This window comes from Eurytemora carolleeae, unplaced genomic scaffold (assembly GCF_000591075.1).
Source record: "Eurytemora carolleeae unplaced genomic scaffold, Eaff_2.0 scaffold1967, whole genome shotgun sequence".
NCBI lineage: Eukaryota > Metazoa > Arthropoda > Copepoda > Calanoida > Temoridae > Eurytemora > Eurytemora carolleeae.
Window position 1 is genome coordinate 1 of NW_019397856.1, and position 11228 is coordinate 11228.

The window sequence follows — 11228 nt, forward strand, 5'->3', positions numbered from 1 at the left end:
AATAATTATACATAATAATATTAATGAAAATGATAATTTTCATTACTAATACTAACAATAAAAAATAACAAAAATAATACTATGAAAGTTACAAAAAAAAACTAAAAAAAGTAGATAATTAATGATCTATCGCATCTTAATATAAAAGGATGAATCAACTAGGGGAAGGGGAAAACGTGACCAATTTCCGCTAACCGGATTTGTTTAATTAGAATGAATGCATAGTAATAAATACAAGATTACTTTGTTTAATTTATTCATTTAGTATTATTATGATAGAATAGATATTACAATACAAGAAAAGAATACCATTTACAAATATGCATTTTTTTGTGAAAGATCTTTCCAACGAAAAAAAGCTGGCAAAATTTTGCGAACATTTTATCACATATTTCGCAAACTTATGGCGGAATTTTGCATTTTTGCGCGAGAATGAGTTTTTTGAAAGAAATGATGCAGAATTTATCGAGAAAAAAATTCGCATTTTTCCACTAAAGGAATGCGTAAAAATGCGAAATTTACAATAAGCGATTTTTCCATTTCGATTGAAACCCTCATCTAGATTCAAAGATAATTTATTAAAAAATAATTGGCAGAGCAGGGATAGCTGAGGAAAGACAGTTCAGTGATTCAGAGGTTGCTTGCTCACAAGCGGGAGGAGAAGGAAAGAGGGGTGAACGGAAGAGTAGGAAAGGGAGACGGGGGGAAGTAGGAAGGAGGAGGGGAGTCGATGTGTAGGAAGGCGGAGGGGCGAGAGAGCGGGGAGTAGGAAGGAGGAGGGGAATCGATGTGTAGGAAGGTGGAGGGGAGAGGGAGGGGGGGTTGTAGGAAAGAAGAGAGTAAAGGAAATGTATCCCGTATTCAGCTGAATATAAAATATATGAAATATAAACCTTAAAAGCTAATCCTGCTTTACAACTCTGTATGCAAATTTAGCCCACAACATTTAATAAAATCAAAATTAAAAATATGAATATATCAAATTTAATGTATCAGACAAACAAAACAAAAACCCGACTATAATATATAATATATATATTATACCTATTGAACACGGTAAGGTGTCTTCAAATAACGGTAGGTCAGACTGCGCAGGATTGAAATTGGATTTTAAATTTTTAAATCGATTTTTAAAGAAAAAAAAAATTTCGAATTTACTTTTGACTATGTTACCCCCACGATACCCATGGGTTCCCTTAAAAAAATGTCCGCCAATTTGGCCCAGACGTTTGGCCAGCTATAGCTAACCTACAAGGTACAAATATATATACATAGTAGCGAAGAGCTTTATTATAGATTAAAAAATCTTTAATTTCCATTTTGAGCAAGTGAATTTGGTTAAANAGTCCCCCTATCTATGCATACCGGTTTCCCCCCTCCCTAGTTTCCCTATCTATGCATACCGGTTTCTTATTAGGAGGTCCACGTCCCATCCTTTGTCCAGCCTTCCTCTTCGTAAACCTTCCACTTACACTCTTCCTGGCCTTCTAAATACAGAACCAATAAATTAATGAACAAATAGATGATAAGGATGACAGGATGACAGGATGACAGGATGACAGACAGCATGACTAGATGACTGAATGATAGGATGAAAGAATTAGTGGATGAGTAGATGAGTAGATGAGTAGATGACTGAATGACTGAATGACGAATGACTGAATGACTGAATGACTGAATGACAGGATGACAGGATGACTGAATGACAGGATGCTAAATGACTGAATGACAGAATGACTGAATGAGTAAATGAATAAACGAATAAATGAATGAATACATGAATAAATGAATAAATACCGCTTTCCACTCCTCTGGAAGAGTCGCTAACATCTGGTCAGCTGCTCCCTAGAGAATTCATGAATTCATTAAAACAATTTTGTAACAATTTATTTTTTTAAAGATTTTTTTAAAAGATAATTACAAGATTAAACAAATCGGAAGAACAATGGTTCTGTTAAAAACATTGTTAACTAGTTTAAGAACCCAAAGTTGTCCAAGGTACTCATTGTTACTCCCGTAGTTTACCCGCGCATGGCCCAGGGTACTCATTGATAAGGGTTCATCTCAGAGCTAATTTGGGACAGTATACCCGACCCAACTGACCTCCCTCTTTCATATTTGGAAAACAACTGCAAATATTTAGCAAGAATCTACTAATTTGGGAGAAAAATCTACCAATTTAAGGAAAAACCAACTGAAAGAAAAAATTAAAAATATGTCTGCCACTTTTGCTTTTAAAACCTTCCTGTCGCAAAGACCTGGAAAGTTGTTAGCTCTGTCGTTTACCCACGCATGGTCGTAAATTACGACTTTAGCTACTTTTCGATCGGTCCAGTCGTTGGAAACAAACAGACAAGCAGAGTACATATAGCTATTCGGATTCACATTATCATTTTTAAATTATTTCAAGGGACTGTAAAAAGCTTTGTCTGATCAAGCAGTACTTTTGAAAACGGTTCATTTTCATTTGTGTATTCTCTGCAAAAGTGACATACGCACTTCTTACTCATAAGAAAGACTGGAGAAATTATCAGAAAAAACAACGTTATCTTCCACATTTTTATGAGATAAAGGTTTCCAGGATACTGTTGTAAATCAAGCATTGCCATCTTTGAATGGTGGGCCACTTGAAAATACGCAATCAGTCCCTTTAAGTTTTTAAACTCAATAGGATCAATACAATGAAGACGACGTTCAAAAGTTTTAATTTCAAAGAAACTTTTTTTCAAATTACAAGATTACAAATAAACAAAAGAAGCTGTTAATTGACTCCTTTTCTTTGCTTTTGTGTTTATGTGTATCCCTGCTGTTTAAAAGCTTGGTAGATATTAAAATTAAAATCAGAAGTCATTGTATTGATATATATATGACGAAGACTTTTAGCCGTTGATTTGCGACAAAAAAAACATTTTCATAAAAAAATTCCTGTTTTTTGTTTCTTATTCAAAACAGTTTTTTATCATTCTAACACGGTATTTTTTATTCAATATTGCTTAAACTCAGATAATTGTAATTTCACACTAAGAAGTCAGGAATGCTTTGGTTGGCATATTGCATAAAGAGCATCTTTTACTTTCATTTACAAAGACAAGTACATAATTGAAAATTTATTGCACATAATTTTCCTATTTGACACAAGCCTTGAAGCTATTGTTATTTATCACAAGTCATAGTCATTTAACATACTTAATTGCCATTTCATAAACGCCATTGCCATTTCATAAACGCCATTGCCATTTCATAAACACCATTGCCATTTCATAAACACCATTGCTATTTCATAAGCACCATTGCCATTTCATAAACGCCATTGCCATTTCATAAACACCATTGCCATTTCATAAACACCATTGCCATTTCATAAGCACCATTGCCATTTCATTAACACCATTGCCATTTCATAAACACCATTGCCATTTCATAAGCACCATTGCCATTTCATAAACGCCATTGCCATTTCATAAACACCATTGCCATTTCATAAACACCATTGCCATTTCATAAGCACCATTGCCATTTCATTAACACCATTGCCATTTCATAAACACCATTGCCATTTCATAAGCACCATTGCCATTTCACACTAAAATCCATTAACACACTCTATTGTCATTTTTCACGCGCATGGCCTTTTAAATAACGCCACTGCTATTTAACACACTAGGCTTTAAGAAGTGCGCACTCTCTTTCCTGTAAACAATTTTAACTTTTAACTTTTGCTCTACAAGTCGGCAATTTTGAATCATTTTAAATTTTTTAAGGATTTATTATTTTTCCCTTCGAATTGACATATTTTCAAAACAATTATCCGATTTTTTTTCTAATTTTAATGTTTTATAATACCTTTCCTGGGGTCAAGTGGGGTCCCACTCAAAATTTGGGCCCCATCAGTTAAGCCGTTTTGACGTTATTGGATACAAACGGACAGACAACCAAAGTGTATAAGATGCCATTAAATATTCATGTAAATTATTCGAAATTGTCCTCTTTTCAATTTTTTTCCTCAAAATTCCAGACGGAATGGCTTTTTCAGAATTTCTTTTTTGCAGAGATCACATTGTTATGGTTCAGTGATGATTAATTTTTCAGGGGTTCAAATAAAATCTTGGCAATCCTTCAAAATTACGCGAGAGAAAAAATCAAGCAAAGGGAAAACGAAAGCGAGATTTTTTATTTGAACTTTAAAAAAAAGACGAAAGTATTGGATCCAAATCTAAAAATTGAAGAAAGAAACAACCCCTGAACAGTTTTATCTCTATAATGAAGAAAAAGTAATTATAACCCCCGCCCCCTCCCATTTTTAGATGTGTTGTCAATAAAAACATTAATGTGTGGAAAATATATTTTCTAATTATCTCCGAGATAAAATATTTTGTTTTGTTTCCCAAGGACGGAACTAATACATTGTTAATCCTTCCAGAAAACATTAATCCAACTCCGACGACGGATTAAGGTAAATCCTTTCGGAAAAATTTAAAATTCAAATGAAAAATCACCAAGATATTGCAAAAATACAAGCCAGCTGATTTTCACGAATTTAACACTTGATCGATCCTAATTAAAAGTTCCCACCATAAATATCGAATTCAACATTTTTAGATTTAAGAAAACTCCTAGAAAGTTCTGACCTCTCGCCAAAGTTGTTTCTTTTTTGTTGTTGTTCATCTCAAGATGTTGTGGCAAGTTTAAGACTTGAATTTGTGGTAAATTTTATGGACTCAGATACTAGTTGTGGTAAATTGATTTAAATCATGAGTATCATAGATTTTTGCTATTTGTAAGGTCTTAAGAATGGTTTTACATTAGTAATGTTGATTGTAAACGAAGATTATCCTATCGCTACCGTTGTTGTATGAATTTAAAAAAAATAGAGGAAAGCATTTTTTTTCCAAAAATATTCCAAAAAATGTTGGTTTTCCTGTTCATTAACCAAAACAAGAACTAATGTTTCCTGTTATTAACGCCCAGTCCTATTCACACTCCTCTTTAAAAAATTTTACATGATACAAACAATATTAAAAAGGACTGTTGTTATAATTTCAGGTTAACCTCCCTTAGAACAGGGGAAGTGAATACACAAAAGTACCCTGGAGCCCTTTATTTGTTCAATTCAAGCTTGAAAGTGCTTAACTCTGATAATTCCTCAATTGATTTATTGATTTCCTTCAGCAAAAAATGCACAAGTAATTATTTTAGAAACACCGCAATTCAAAATAATCAGATTTTAAGGGCGTTAATCTGACATTGAACTCCATAAATGGAATTCACTTGAAATTAGAATTACAAAACCTTTGAGAGAAACAGATAGTCTGATTAGGGTTTTACAGAGTCTTAACATGTTGAGTATTCGAATAGAAATAGAATGCAACAAATCATTTTGGCTTTTTATTAATAAAAAAGGAAGTATATTAACTTTAAAAGCTTAACGAGACAACAGACTTAATTTCAAATTTAAAAAAGAGTGGCCTGGCTAACTCACAACAGTACCCTTTCAAAACTTTGTATGAAGAAGCCAGAACTTCATGCAGATGACTTATCTTATTTCCCTAATCATATTTTTAAAAAATACATCAACTTGTGTTCAAAGTTATCAACAACTACAAGATTTCAATTGGATAAAATATGAATAACTTTGTCATTTTTATATGTTGAAGGTTAAAAGCAGTGCTTAGGATCCTGGATTCGCACTGGAAAAAAATGGATCCGGATCCAGGTCATTTCTTTAAGATTTACTGAATTTTTTTAACAAAAATTTTTTTTAAATTTTTCGTTTTATTTTTTTGCTTATTTTTATCCTTAACTTGATGAACCATTCAGAAATGAGGACATTTTTATAATCTCTCTTTTCTCAAAAGTTTAGATTTGGGTTTTAGGAGTAAAAAAGTTCTTTTTTTGCAGTTTTTGGTTGATATTTTACCCCTTGGATCCGGATCCGTGGATCCGCATATTTTTGCGGAGCCAGATCCGGATCCAGGAAGCCAAAATCTTTCCGATCCAACAGATCCAGATCCGGATCTGAAGCATTGGTTTAGAGGCACTGCTGTGAATTGGACATTTGTTAAGTCACTTGAAATTATGTCTAAAGTCCCTTTAATCTATAAAGCTTACAGGATTCCAAAAATAGCTATAGGAGACTTTTTACAGTGTACACAAACAAGGATAAATTGAGAAAGTTTAGAAAATCTAAATTCTTTAAAGAATATTATACAAAGATTGAAATATGTTAAATTTGTTAGCCTGTCAAAATATGAAAATATTGTTACTTCTGGTTGTCAATCACTTTTAAGGAAGAGGGATATATATTTTCTACTCCTGGTTGTCAATCACTTTTAAGGAAGAGGGATATATATTTTCTAGAAGAATCTATTTTAGCATCCATAAAAATTCAGAAAGTTGCAACATTCGACATGGACATAAAAAAATCATTTTAATTCCAAGCAAATCATTCAGATATTTCAACCAATAATCATATATAATTTTTTGACACATTCGTATAAAGATGATATTTCATAATATTTTTATTTAATTTATCGCCAATGTACATGTAACCTTATTAAATCACAGATATTTACATTGCAATCCTGAAACGAGAGATGCAATGTAACAAAGTTAAAAAATTACATATGTGGCGCAATCAGGATTATTACATTGCATTTGATATCCTCAATAATGTAATATGTCTCACGTTAGAAAACTTGCTTTTTGGTCGAAAATCTTTAAAATAATAGAAGGTGGTAACAAAAATCTGAGAAGGGACTGTACAAATAATTGAAGTGACCCTTTATGCAAAGATGACAATTCACTAAGAATGCGCAATACGTAGTTTTGTTTATATTTTTAGTTCTGATAAATTATGTAGTGTTTTTTATCTAAAACAGTTCATTTTTACTAGATTTGATCCTGCAATAAATAAGTTACAGAAGAATGCTCTAAATCTTTATTACGAGACAGAGAACTTACGGGATATAATTATCCGGCCTACCTAAAATGGAATCTAAGTAAAGGGTTTTCATTATTAGTCGACGAATTTATTTCTGATAAGGATTCGTCGCGAAACAAATTAATCGCGTTAAATTTCCCATGTGACAACTTCCCAAATGTGCAATTTCCCAAGGGGCAACTTCCCAAAGGTTAGGTTAGACCCTCTGAGGCGCCGCAGTCAGCAATAGGGGTCGAGCGCTGCGGATAGGATAGACTTGGGAAGTTGCCACTAATGAAAATACCCTTGGAAAGTTGCGGTTTGGGAAATTTCCTGTGGGAAAGTACCTAACATCTCAACTGCAATTTCTCGTAAAACAAATTTAAATGAGTTTTTCTCTGACTTGACTGAAGGCCCTGATGATGTCATTTTAACTAACTCTTCATTTGAAGCAACCATGTCCAAATCACAACTATACCCACCTTTCCTCTAAGCAAGAACTATCTAGATTTCCTCGTTTTCCTCTCAAAGAATTGATAAGTTTTAATTTTCAATATATTGATTCTACAATATCCCTTTCATTGCATCTTCTTGATTCTACAATATCCCTTTCATTGCATGTTCTGGATTCTACAATATCCCTTTCATTGAATCTTCTTGATTCTACAATATCCCTTTCAATGCATCTTCTGGATTCTACAATATCCCTTTCATTGCATCTACTGGATTCTACAATATTCCTTTCAATGCATATTCTTGATTCTACAATATTCCTTTCATTGCATATTCTAGATTCTACAATATCTATTTAATTGCATCTACTGGATTCTACAATATCCCTTTCATAGCATTTTCTGGATTCTACAATATCTCTTTAATTGCATCTACTGGATTCTACAATTTCCCTTTCATAGCATTTTCTGGATTACACAATATGTGTTGAGAAAACGGTCCTTTTTATTGCATCTTCTTGATTCTACAATATGTGTTGAGAAAATAACTGTAATTTGATCAGTCCACTGGGATATATAGTCCTCCTTATCTAATTACAGACATCAGGCAGAAATTACCTGAATCCATCTTTCTACTCACTGTAAAATATGTGTGACAGGAGCTAGCAGGAAATGTAATAAATAAATGTTATTGAAGCGCTCTTTTTGCCAATTTACGTGATTTTAACGAAAAATATTACATAAATGTTGCTGACAATCAATAAAGAAATTGGGAGCAAGAGAGTTCAAATACATCCATGTATCGATTGAACTACCAAAAGCAATTCAAAATATTGTAAACTCAGCCTGAATCTGTTACTTTATTGATCATCAACAAACACCATTACTTGTTTTTTTTTATACTCCAAAATCCATTAAGACCCTTTCTTGGACCAGTGATAACAAGCATAAAGCACTTGAATCCACCTCTCTGCTGATCACTATCAATTATATGTTACAGGATCAAACTAGCAGGAAAACTTAAAATATCTGTGTTTTAATAGCTCATTTGTTTACCAAATTGTAAATATAAGGCTTAAAAGTCCAACACTTAAAATCCTGAGGCTTACAGGTCCAAGGCTTAAATGGGTCAAGACTTAAAGGGTCAAGGCTAAAAGGGTCAAGGCTTTAGGGGTTCAAGGCTTAACGGTCCAATGCATAAATGGTTAAAGGCTTAAATGTTCAAGGCTAAGCTAGGTCCAAGGCTTGAAAGGTCCATGGCAAGAAGTCCAAGGCTAAAAAGCCCATACTAAAAGTCCTACCCTAAAACGCCAGATGCTTAAAAGTCCTACTCTAATTAGCCCAATGCTTTAAAGTTCTACTCTTAATAGCCTAACCCTTTAGTCATAATATATATGTATATAAAAGTCTTTCTTTTAAAAGTCCAATGCTTTAGAGTCCTAAAATTAATAGCCCAATGCTTTAAAGTCCCACTCTAAAAGTCCTACTCTAAAAGTCCTTCTCTAAATTGCCCAATACTTAAGTCATAATCTAAAAAGCCCGATACTTAAACTTCCCACGCTAAAACGCCCAATGCTTAAAAGTCCTACTTCAAAAGACCAATGCTGTAAAGTCCTATTCTAAAAAGCCCAATGCTATAAAGTCATTCTCTAAATAGCCCAATGCTTAAAAGTCCCAATATCTGTTCTATATGTGATTGTGTGTACCAGAGCTTTGGTTCAAATTTCCTATATTTGTTGTCTTACAGTTGTGTAAATGATAATTTATCCGGTAGAAAAATGGTTTGGCCCAGGGTTTCAGGCTCTCTCAGTAAGGCGGGGGAAAATTCATATATTTAGAAGACAATTTATTATTCTCACAGAGAAGGAGGGGAGTGGGAGGGGGATAGGGCCTCCAGCACTAGATGCAATATCAACAGTTTATTTTCTTAAAATCTCATACCTTTCATTTTCAGTCATATTTCTGGGGGATTCCATTCTATAACTTATGTCAAATCATCTTATTTTTCTTACAATACGGTCATCAGGGCCGGAGGAAAATTTTCACATTTTCTAAAATATCAATTCCTGGATGATAAGATTGCAAATGCTTCCATTGTCTGCAATTTTTAAACAATTCTTCTGGGATTTAGGAAAAATTGGATTTTGGCAAATACCTTAAAGCAGATTTGAAAAATAATCCTGATATAAAGAGGAATTAGCCCCTGCCCCCCTTCCTGTTCTTTGTTAAAACTAAATTCCAAAAATTGAAATTTTTAAATCAGAATCGAGAATATATTTTAAGCGTAAAATCAATGATATCTTTGGTGAAAGGTATCAAAAAGAATAAATTGGCTGGGAGGTAATTCTGAAAGGATATAATAATGTTATAATAAGACTTGTCAAAGTCTAACAATGATTTATTGGGCATTTGACATGTTTCTTATACTTCTTTTAAAGAAGTTTTCTTGTTGTATTAAGTCTATTAATCAACAGATAGGCTAGATCTTGATTTTTCTGACTCTTACTTAAAAATTTTGAAACCTAAATCGTTGATATATATGTTATTTATCTGTCTGTCTGTCCGTCTGTTTGTATCCAATAAATGTTAAAACGAATGACAAAGTTTTTACCACAAACTCACATTTTCTAACCCCTATAACTTTGCAACCTGATGATGTAAACCTGTGATATTTCAAACTTAGACTATATGATCTAACAGAATTAATAGTTTGAAATATCAAAGGTCTAGGAAAACGGGTTGCAAAGTTATAGGAATAAGAAAATCAGAGTTTGTGGCAAAAACTAATTTCCTTTGAGTGGCAACTCACATGACACCAGGAAAGAATTAGCTTTGGTTAAAGATGAAAAATGTTGCCTGGTAAAAATAATATGAACGGCTTATACTTTAAAAAATTCACCAATTTGAAAAAAAATTGTGACAAATTTTGTTTTGCTGAGATTATGAAAAATGGCGAATTTAAGAGCAATAAGAAAAAGCTGAAATTGCTTCTTTAAAGGAGGCCGCGATATCCCCCTTAAATAGTATAAATAAATTAACAAATGTGAAGAAGCTTAAAAGTTGTCTTCTACGAATAAGCTTTGGAAAACCCTGCACGTTTCTTTATCATTTGAATAATCAAGTTTTGGTAGCCCCCTAACCCTCCCTCTAGTCTGAAAAATATATTCCATTGGAATAATTAGGAGGGGGGGGGGGGGAAGTAATTCCTAGGTATTATCTACTCTTAAATAAATGTTTCTACAGTAACAGCTTTTACACTAAGACTGTATCCCCCCAAGTAAATTATTCCAGAGTAGATTTACAGTACACAGCAACAGATAGTCTTAATGAGGCCAACCCTTCCTTTTATCATTTATCAAAAGAACTGTTTAGACAGGAAAAGAAAGATTATGTAGTGAGAAATGCAACAGTACCCAACTTCTCTGAAAAATCTTCCAATTGTCCAGACCTATCCTGGAAAGGAGAACATCTGAAAGGATTTTTTATTGAAAGAATTTTCAATTGTCACTTAGATATGAATACAAGCAATGACTAAAAAGTACATAAACGCTAGGATTCAGTCCTAAAAGCGGACAAATAATACATCCCATTCAACATTGCTATGATTGGCAGATCCTGGCTTTCCATGGCTCAAAACAGGCTCGTCAACCCCCTAGCCCATTAAATTCAAAAACTCCATTACTTTCAAATAAAATGATCATCAGACATTTTCAAAAATTTGTTTAAAATTTCCCTGTTCAAAATCTATTTCTCTAGAACTGGTCCCTACTACCTAAACAATTTGGAATTTCTATTCCAAATTTGTCCCTCCGGAATTTAACCTGTTCCTCCCATGAGCCCCAGTACACGTCAATACG

The 11228-nt window shown here is 33.2% G+C and overlaps 1 long non-coding RNA gene across 1 annotated transcript; it reads right to left on the reverse strand.

Annotated features, from left to right (window-relative positions):
- Window positions 1-1421: 1421 nt before the first annotated feature.
- Window positions 1422-1867, reverse strand: LOC111716130 (uncharacterized). The gene is made up of 2 exons (XR_002768418.1): window positions 1798-1867; window positions 1422-1487 (listed from the first exon to the last, which is right to left on the reverse strand). It is a non-coding gene; the product is annotated as an uncharacterized LOC111716130 (long non-coding RNA).
- Window positions 1868-11228: the final 9361 nt, after the last annotated feature.